This window comes from Trichoplusia ni (assembly GCF_003590095.1).
Source record: "Trichoplusia ni isolate ovarian cell line Hi5 chromosome 14 unlocalized genomic scaffold, tn1 tig00001340_group13, whole genome shotgun sequence".
NCBI lineage: Eukaryota > Metazoa > Arthropoda > Insecta > Lepidoptera > Noctuidae > Trichoplusia > Trichoplusia ni.
Window position 1 is genome coordinate 11,824 of NW_020799724.1, and position 9,873 is coordinate 21,696.

Here is a 9,873-nt window from a genome sequence, read left to right on the forward strand (position 1 = left end):
TTCCATACGCATTTGAGCGACGAAATCTATTAACAGACTAGTAGAATGCCTATGTAATTAATAACACGTATATTATGACGTCATTAGTTAAATTAATGTTGGAATTCTCCTTTGATTGTTTAAGTTTCGTCACTTTCAAAGTTTTGGTGATTTGGGAATTTGAATATTAAAGGGAAATCATGTTATGTTATGTTATGTTATGTACGAGTATATAGGTACATATCTATTCCAATAACTTTAAAGAAATCAGATATTCTAGAGACTGGAAGCCAACTCCAAAACAGCTTGAGGTAAAGTTAGGCAGAAGAAATTTTATAAGAAACATTAATTTTGCGGCTTTATTTATGGATTTGATTACACATAGGTTTGATGATAAAACATTACCCTCCTTCTTTGGCAGTCGGGTAAAAACAAGCAAAGTGCGAATCTTAAGGAAACCTAGTTTCCGAATTTTGGTATCTAGATCTCGTGGTGATCAATTCTCAAACGTTCCCTCTAGGGGAAAAGTCCTGTGCCTAGCATTGAGACTTATATAGGCTGATACAATATAATTTACCGATATCGATAAAATAATTCACCCAATCGTCAGTTCATAGTTCATTTCATAGGGACAATGATAGTTATAAATGATTTATGGGTCCATTTTATCTATCACTAGTGGCCAATATCTCTTTGTATATAAACTTGTCACTTTTACATATTTACACAATCTCAAGAACGTGACTGCCCTACTATTTAAGCGGAATAAAAAACAAATTATTTAAGTGAAAATGTTGATTATTTGTGACGAAAGCAACCAAGACACGTTCATTGTCTGATTTGCAACACTATATCTACGTGGTTATATTTAGAACGGCAATTTATACTGATTTCTATACGTTTGGTTTGATTCTGTGCAAGGTAAGCATAGCGATACCCTACACTTCGCGTTTAAATAACTAGATCGCAAAAAAAATGTATTTAATTTAATCTTAACAATGATAAAACTACAGAACCGATTTTATAGTATTATTAATTTTCACTTAATTGTTGGGTAGCTGTAAAAGTATCAAGCGAATTTTTACCTTTAAACCAGAACTTACTGGTACCTATGTACATAGGTATAGCTGTTTTTGGAATTGCATGGAACTTGGATTTTTTAAAGCCTTTATTTTAATGACGTCACTGGAGCCTAGAACCCTGGTCTAAATTTTAATTGCATGTAGTGTAATCTATTGAAGCAATGACAAAAAAAAACCGAAATGTTTGAAGATACACAAATACATACTACTAATATTAAAGCAATAAAATACATACGGACCGTGTCTAGTCTGAGTAGATGTATAGTATAAAACAACAATTTACTCAATAAAGCGGCTGGATTGAGCAGTTTATGCGCATCATTAGATTTGTTGAAACATCGGGTATCTTCCCACGAGGTTAATTAATCTGTAATTGCCCCTGCCCACGTGCGTATTCCTGGCTTCGCACCAGAATGATAAAATATTTAGTTTTGTGGTTAATATGTTGAAGCAATATTATGTTTATATTTGTATCGGGTTCTAGGTCGTGAGTAGGTAACTGTGGAAGCCTGCTGACGACAGATCGTCCGCTGATAAGCGACTGCCAAGTGAAATAAGAGGACCACACTAACATACATTAGTATTCACCACTCTAGCACTCTAGAGAGTGGTAAATGTAGAAATTATACGAACACATGAGATTTCGGTGAAACGCAGTACACTGATTTATTAAGCAATCGTTTTACGCGAGAGTCCGCGAGACTTTATTAATAGTAATCACCAAGAGAAACCAGGAAATGATTATTTTAATTTTAAAGCCTAAGCGACTATAACACATTAGAATAATATGTCAAGTATATATTAAGTAGGTACATATTTTTACGAGATAATACAAAGATATAAGACAAAACAAACAGTTTGACGTGACATTATTTCGCAATACTCTTGTTATCAGCTAACATGTGCGGTGTTTATTTTTACGCGTATGTATCTAATAAATCTAGCAAATATGCGGTATAATAACAAAATAATGTGTTTATCTTGCAAGGTTCAGATAATATGTAATCACAACTAATGTACGCAAAAGGTGTTTGGTACTTATGATTAGTATGGATCAAAAATAGTATCGGAAATGTTTGCGCTTGCTAGATAGACGTGTCCAGTAGTAAATGTATTTTTGATTAGCTCGCTAGAAACCTGTCGCCTAAGTAATCACACGATCGAAGTATAGCTAGTGTCGCCATTAAACGTTGATCCATAATTAAGTGAGCAAAGAACGGCTCGTAAGTTCATTTTGTAAATCCGATTGCCATCGAGGCACAATAGGCCCGATTGTCGGCAGTACTAGAGCTATTGACCTATTTATTAGTGCACGATCGCTCGCCGTCACCGAATTGCTTATGCATGCGTGTCTACGTGACTCCGACTGCAGCCTCACTGCATATCTAATGACGAAATAATACACATTTAAAGGTACTTCGAGTACTTTTATTCGAGCTGATAGGCGTAATAAAGTTCACTTACAACGCTGTAATTAAATGTAATGTTAATCTCTTAACCTCTAACAGCTGTATTATTTTTCAACTTTACTGATTGAGAAAAAGGTGGACGAGTAATATGACTCGGGATATACGCAACAAGTAAGACAAAAGAGATTGTTGATGATCAGTAGGGAAGAACGCAAGAGCAAAAAACGGCGCTAACTTAAATGGCCGCCTGAAAACTATTGAGTTTGATATTTTGAAATGCTACCTTACCCATTTATCCTCATTTCCTTCGTTATATTTGAAGTGTAGGCCCACTCGGCGAGACTGACAGTGTTCCTCCTCTTTCCCGTGGCCTTGTCTAGTTGGAAGACATATTCGCGGCCCTCATGCTCGAGCGCTTCCAAGTCGGGATCGCGGCCCTGCGTGGCGACCACGAACACCGCGACTATTGCCGCCACCAGCAAGGCTCCGCCGCCGATTTTAAGCATGGTCTGGAAAAATATAAAGTTTGACATACAGTATCTGTAAATATTTATCTACTAGGAAAAGGTATATTTGCGCATGGAGAAGGATTTAGCAGTAATGAGAAGGCTTGCTTACTATGTATTTTTTCCATATTGAAAAAGATTGTATGTATGTTGGTAGAGTTTGTAGAGCATAAGGCCTTTAAAAAAAGGGCAAACACACGCAAAAATAAATTTACTCGTAATAGTCTTAAAATGAATCAATTTGTTGTAAATACCTTTACATACAATTCAGTTAGATTTTCGTGTGACGTCTTTGAGTGCCGTAACTCAAATAACGTATTTTTACCGTTACAAATCAAGTACAGTGTTCTGTACCGTTCCGCAAATAGTATCTAGATATATAATGGACGTCTAGGCTAGGTACTCTAGGTACCTAGAGCTATAAGATCTTAACAAAGCATCAAGTGAAAGGGAGATGGCGCTATGGTGTGGCCTAGTGGCGTCTCACTCGCACAATAGCTACTGAGTATTTTTGACAGAGCTCTAGAAGTCTAGACTATGACTAGAGTATTTTTCTTGAACACAAGTGCAGTTCGATTATAACTCGACAAACCAATACGCTTAAATCATTTACGTCAGACTTTAACCACAAATTCAAAGTTATCGGTAAACTTCGTTTTGTGAAAGATATAAAAATAAATAATATACTTAATAGTAATGGTTAATGGTTAGTCACCTTATAAATAGTTCAATAACGGTTCATTCAGATGATGTAATACATGATGAAAATGAGCAATTACATTTCATTATTTTAATCAGTAAATCTTATGTTTTGAATAGAACTGAGTGAACTTATCTAAGCTTTAACATTCGACGATTTAATATTCCGTTTAGAAAATTAAACTTCTTTTGACAGCTTATAATGATTTATTACTCACACCTTTATATCTTGTTGGATACACTTTTGAGTTGATTATCCCTAGATTTTACTTAAAAAATTGTAAAATGTCAATAAAACCTGGTTATTTTTTTTAACGATGTCGTTTAAAACTATGCATTAGGTATGCTTAAAGAATTATAAGCCACTTTTAATAATAATTTTAAACATACAGAAACCCTACGATCAGACAGTGTGGAATCATAACCGGTTAAAATATTTTGATAAATTATTCAAACTTACCAAAAACTTTCGTAAATAAAATAGCCGTATTTGTAGAAAGTATATTAACAATATTTATGTCGCCCCACGCCTTAAACTAGTAATAAATCTACATGTATAAATAACAGACAAAAGGTTCGCAAAAAATCTGACATTCAATAAACTGTCAAAACGTCTAACAGCTTAAATAAGCAATGTTTTTTTAATAGAGCTATCACTTAAAACCTTAGGAATTATTGTGTAGAATGACTACAATTTTAATTATTTCAAATCGATTAGCAATCGAATGATTAGAACGTAACTACCCCATAAAAAACTAAACGGTTAGTTGCACTTGATTGCGACTATACTCGTGTGTGTGAACTTTGCGAAAATAACAAAAGATTCAAACAATACCCTGAAATAAAACAAAAAAGTTTTGCAATTTGAGATCTATCAAAAATTTAAAACTTTAAAATTTGATCTTGTTTACTTGGTATCAGTCGATACGTTAGTACCATCATATTTACACACTCTTCTAATGACTACAAATCATTGATAACAGTGAAAGTATATTGAACAATCACAAGAGAGTTGTAAGAATTACAACAGTATTACATACTTGCTGGTTGCATTCATCGGTAATTCTTCAACACCTAAACGACAACAGGCCACTTAACCCACAAAAACCGCAGGAAATTCCCATACATAAAGATGTTGCAAATTATGTACAATCGACCACACATTATGTTACTCTTTGACATTGAAAAAAACTTTATTTCAATCACTTAAGGTTGATTTTTCTAATCCCTTTTTAATGCTATGCTGCCCACCGTTCCACAGGCATAATACAGAACAAGAAATCTATCATATTCTTTCGTAATTACATAATTAGAAATTTAGAATAATATATAATATTTTTTCTAATCCAAAGTAATTTAATAAAATTTGCCATGGCAATCTTGTTCGAAAAAGGACAAAAGCTATTTTTCCAGCAATATCAAATGTGAACAAAAGTGGAACTCTGAGCGACAGATAGAGTTCATTTATATTTTAACAAAAACCTTATTTGTTAGACTTCTTCATCTTTATTTGAACCTTCACACTGATGTCCTCTGTACATATACTATGACCGTCGGCTTCGCCATGCCAAGCCAGTGATGTGCGACGAACCGAAACACTCAAGGACTCTGTCATCTTTAGAGCCAGCATTGTCTTTGGGGCTGAGCGTGCATAATTCGGTTTTCGTACATATTGTGTGGTTCTATGTCTATAGAAATTAAGATTCATGAGTTACTGGGTGTGGAAAGAGAAAATACTTTGTGTTTTATTTAATTAAGATATATCCCATTACTACATACAAGGGATTTGAGTCCGAGTTTTGGCTCCTGACGTCAAGATTTGGCACAAAATAAAAAAGTATATTTTCCATTACTATTTTTAAGAGCTTTTCGTAATTTTATGTTTGGGAAGTAATATTTTAATTAACTTTACAGAATCTTGTGTCTATTCTCGTAGCGCATAGCGAGTAATGTCGAAGGCATCCTGACATTTTTTTTTAAAGCGTGCAACAATATATTTAGTTGCATTAAAATTCTCATGAGGTGGATTGGAAAGACAATCTAGATTAGATTGTCGTGGCAGATTCGAAAATTAGTTCTATAAGCACAATGCGCATCACAAATTAGCTGAATTTACGAATAACAAAGTGCAGTATATATGGTCACAATACTGTTTAACTGTATACCACCAAGCCACGCTAGATAATGCCTATTATGTAAATCTGTATTACGTACTCAAAGTACCGCCAGTAACAGAAGTCAGTGAACAAAACTAATACAAAATAAAAAGAACGATTTCCGCAGTAAGTTATATTTGTTTCAAAACCATACAAGACACAAGCACAAAGACACCCCAGACGCAGATCGTTCGTGGATCAAACAAATGCTCATCGTAGTGGGCATCAAACTCACGACACGCGTGCAGGTGTATTTTGCGTGGCGACCTGTTCCATTCGGCAAAGCTTGAAGTCTACCTTGTAACCTTATAGCACCATTCATTTAATTTTATTGCATTTACTTGTTTCGATACTCTAATTATGTTATCCGACGTCTGTTGCTGACCATACCCTATGGTTGACTGGTAATGAATGCCTTACCTACAATATTTGTGTATAAACAGTATAAGTATATAAGAATAATGATAAACTTTTGAAAAATTTGCTCTTTGAAAGTATACGTTAGTCCCTTTGGTACGGGATTTTAAAACTGGTATGGAGCCAGGGTCGCTGACACAGCGCCATATCTTGCATAATTTCTAAATAAAAAGCTAACGGAATGAATTGAGATGCGAAGGCAACGTCCTTAGATTGGATCGCGAACTGCAAGATTCTTGCATTGATTATACGCTTGAACAATTACAATGCGATGTCGAATGGATTTATAAATAATAGTTATAAACGCCATGATTTTAAACATATACTATTTTTTTTCTTAAACGTAACATAACATTTAATTATATATATTGGGCAGATTTGAGATACAAAAAAATATTCGAACACTAAAATGTTATTAAATTATTATTTTATCTATTCATGGGACATCGTCCTTATTATGTCTTTGGAGTTACTTAGACATTCATACCATAATACTAGATGTAAAATGCCTAAGAAAATCCTTTTAATGTAGACAGTGTTATGATAATTATGTGCTACGCCGGATGCCAAATGTGTATCATTTTTGGCGAAAGACAAGCAATTGTGTTGTTAATAAAAAAATAACAAAGAAAATACTCTTCGTGGCAGACCCTTAAGTCCGGAAAATGAAGGGAGTAAAAATCACATAGAATTAGTCCGACCTACACTTTAAATAAAAGTTCGTGTGTAATAATCCAAATTAAAACAGACTATTTCTTTAACAAAGTCGGGCATCGTTATATTAGCCATTGGACATATCGTAGCATATGGTTACGTAGCGTATGGTGGCGTCCTTAATTAAAGTTATATACAACACTCAAATGTTTCAAGTTACTTACTTATCTTAAATTGTATTCTAAATACTTTATATTTTATAATAAACCCTGTGCTAGAAGTAAATTATAATCCAAATAATATAGTCTGTTAAGAGTTCAATTGTGGACCACTGGGATTTGTAACTGAAGAACAACTAATTTAATCCACGTGTTATTAATTTTATACCTACTTATCTAATACCTACACATTTCTATTCACATTCCTATGTAATTGCGACTTTTTAATATACATATTGTCAACAGACACACATCTGTTTTGATTTTTATGTTGAGAACAGACATCTGTTTTTCAAATTGTATTTTCATTGATATCAATTTATGGATATAAGTACACACGTACCGTTTGTTTTGGGGACCTAAAATGTAATTTGACAACATATTAAAATGTTGACATTTTCGTATCAAAATTTTATTTCATGTCCTCAAGTTAATGTTTGAATCAACGGTTCTATACTAAAATTGAACTAAACTAAAATTTAATGGGTGCGACTTAAGATTCGATTCACACGCTTTTACAGCAAAAATTCTTTAAAACAAACTGAATAAAAGAATTCTACTTCAATGCATGCATCCCTAGAACTCGTCTCAGAACCTGCTTTGAAGACCGGTAATGCAAAAATAGCCACGACTATTTTGTATGCGATCTATTAATATAAGAGTATTTAAGGAAGATTGGGATTAAAATCGATCCGTGACGATCGAATCGATACTTTTTGATTAGGGTTTCTTCTTTTTGTTTGAAATTTTGATAGCTGGATAAACTTTCTTTTTTTTTCATAGTAACAGCATTTTTTGTCAGTATCCCTTAAATTATCAACGATAGTTAAAACAATAAATGCCATATAAAAATTATACTTATTAAAATGACGTAAGTATTTAATTTTTGAAAATTATGACACAAAATCAATCCAATTTTTCCTAACGAGCACTAAATTGGGTATTAAAGTATTATGTATGTTGTACGTATGTCTTAAGAATTCAGTTCAACAATACCACTAGATTAAAACAAAAATTGTCACATAAGGAAAAAAAATATGGTTTCCCCCGAAATTCGGTTAACCGGTATCTATGCCAAAGTTGGTGATGAAAAGCACGTTTGTACATCAAATTCGTATCTCTTTAATAAATTAATTTAAATAATTACATAGCCTGCTTTTTTAATTGAATTTAATAAGGCTGCCATTGTAGGTTTGTTTCTAAATTAAACTAATATTACTTAATTGCACGTTAAACTATGCGTTAGCCAATTTCCGGTAAAATTAAATTCTAATATCATAAAAAATATCTCTTAATATATTTGTATGTTTTCCCACAATCTTATTATTGAATGGATTATCGAATTATTTATAATCGACTTGTAAACTATCCAACATACGCCCATATAGCACAATTATAATAACCGTGTCTTTATTGAAATTAAAAACGTAAAACAATGAACGAATATCAACAAAGCGTAGCTAATATATAATACCAATAACATTATAATAAAACCTATAGGTAAATAAATTTATGTAAAAAAAAAATACTCAATAACATACCTCCTTTTATTTTCCGAATTAATTTAAAGAGTCGACATTTAAAAAATCCGCGTGTCGGTAATTAATTTTGAATTAACGTTTGTTGTTGGTGAATTTGAAAAAGGAACGGCCAGTCGCGGCGTCTGACCGGCCGATGACTGAGCTCGGCGCTTGCGCAGCCTCGCTATCCACCCACACATGCGCAATACGATAAAGGGTATCGGATTCGGCCATAGATTTTATTAAGTGTCATTGATTGGAGATGTGATTCTGCTTACAGTTACGGTTGTCGTGTTTTAATTTTCTAAATCGCTCCGATATTGTGATTAATGTAGTGCGTTTTAGCAATTAACTTCGCTTGTCTCTGAGTCTAATTATTGCAGCGAATATTAGCCTGTATACATAACCATTTTTTTTTTATAATTAATTGAAGAATTCATAGGTTTTTATAAAACTCTTTTTTCCTTTTGAATGTTTTGATTTACATACGAGTAGTTAACTTTCACCTGTAGCTGAAACAACTACTCTAGACAATTTTAATTAAATATAATTAATATTTATGAAATATCCTCCAATCCGACATCTTTATGTCCAAATCTACCAAGTTCCAAGTCTGTATTTTCATTCTTTGACTCATATTTACTTGTGTGCTACAAGACAACTTGCAAGCTTGACTGTCATCGACTGTACTGTCTCATGCAAAAGTGTTTAAAGAATTTTCGAAATTTCAGCTCTCAATGTTCTCTGAGTTATGATCACACTATCCTGTTCATACCTTAAGTGTCCAGGGTATTTTTAATTAATGTCATTTTCTTTTTTTTTGTATATTTTTTTTTACCCTCTTTGACATCTTTTTTTTGTTTTATAATCTTTGACATGTTACTTATTTACAGTGTCGTGAAATCGTGACAAGACAGCTTGCAAGAATTGCAAGCATCGTTGTCACTGTTTGTACAGTCAGTTACAAACTTATTGATACTAATATCTCGAGAAAAATACAGAAACGACTAATTGAATTAGAAAAAGACAGTAATTTAATACCTACTCAGTTTAATATTTTATCCAAAAACATCAAACAACCGTCTGAAACGAAAATATTATATGTAAACGAAGATTGTTTGCATAAACGAGACCAATTTTTAAACACGGATCGATACGAGTATCATAATTAAAGATGTCTGTTAAATGGTTTGGATTGCGAATAATTTGCTGTGATCGCTAATAAATTGCATG

At 33.0% G+C, this 9,873-nt stretch overlaps 1 long non-coding RNA gene across 1 annotated transcript; it reads right to left on the reverse strand.

Moving 5' to 3' along the window:
• Positions 1 to 2,771: 2,771 nt before the first annotated feature.
• Positions 2,772 to 8,718, reverse strand: LOC113506404. Its single transcript, XR_003401726.1, has 2 exons — positions 8,662 to 8,718; positions 2,772 to 2,979 (listed from the first exon to the last, which is right to left on the reverse strand). It is a non-coding gene; the product is annotated as an uncharacterized LOC113506404 (long non-coding RNA).
• Positions 8,719 to 9,873: the final 1,155 nt, after the last annotated feature.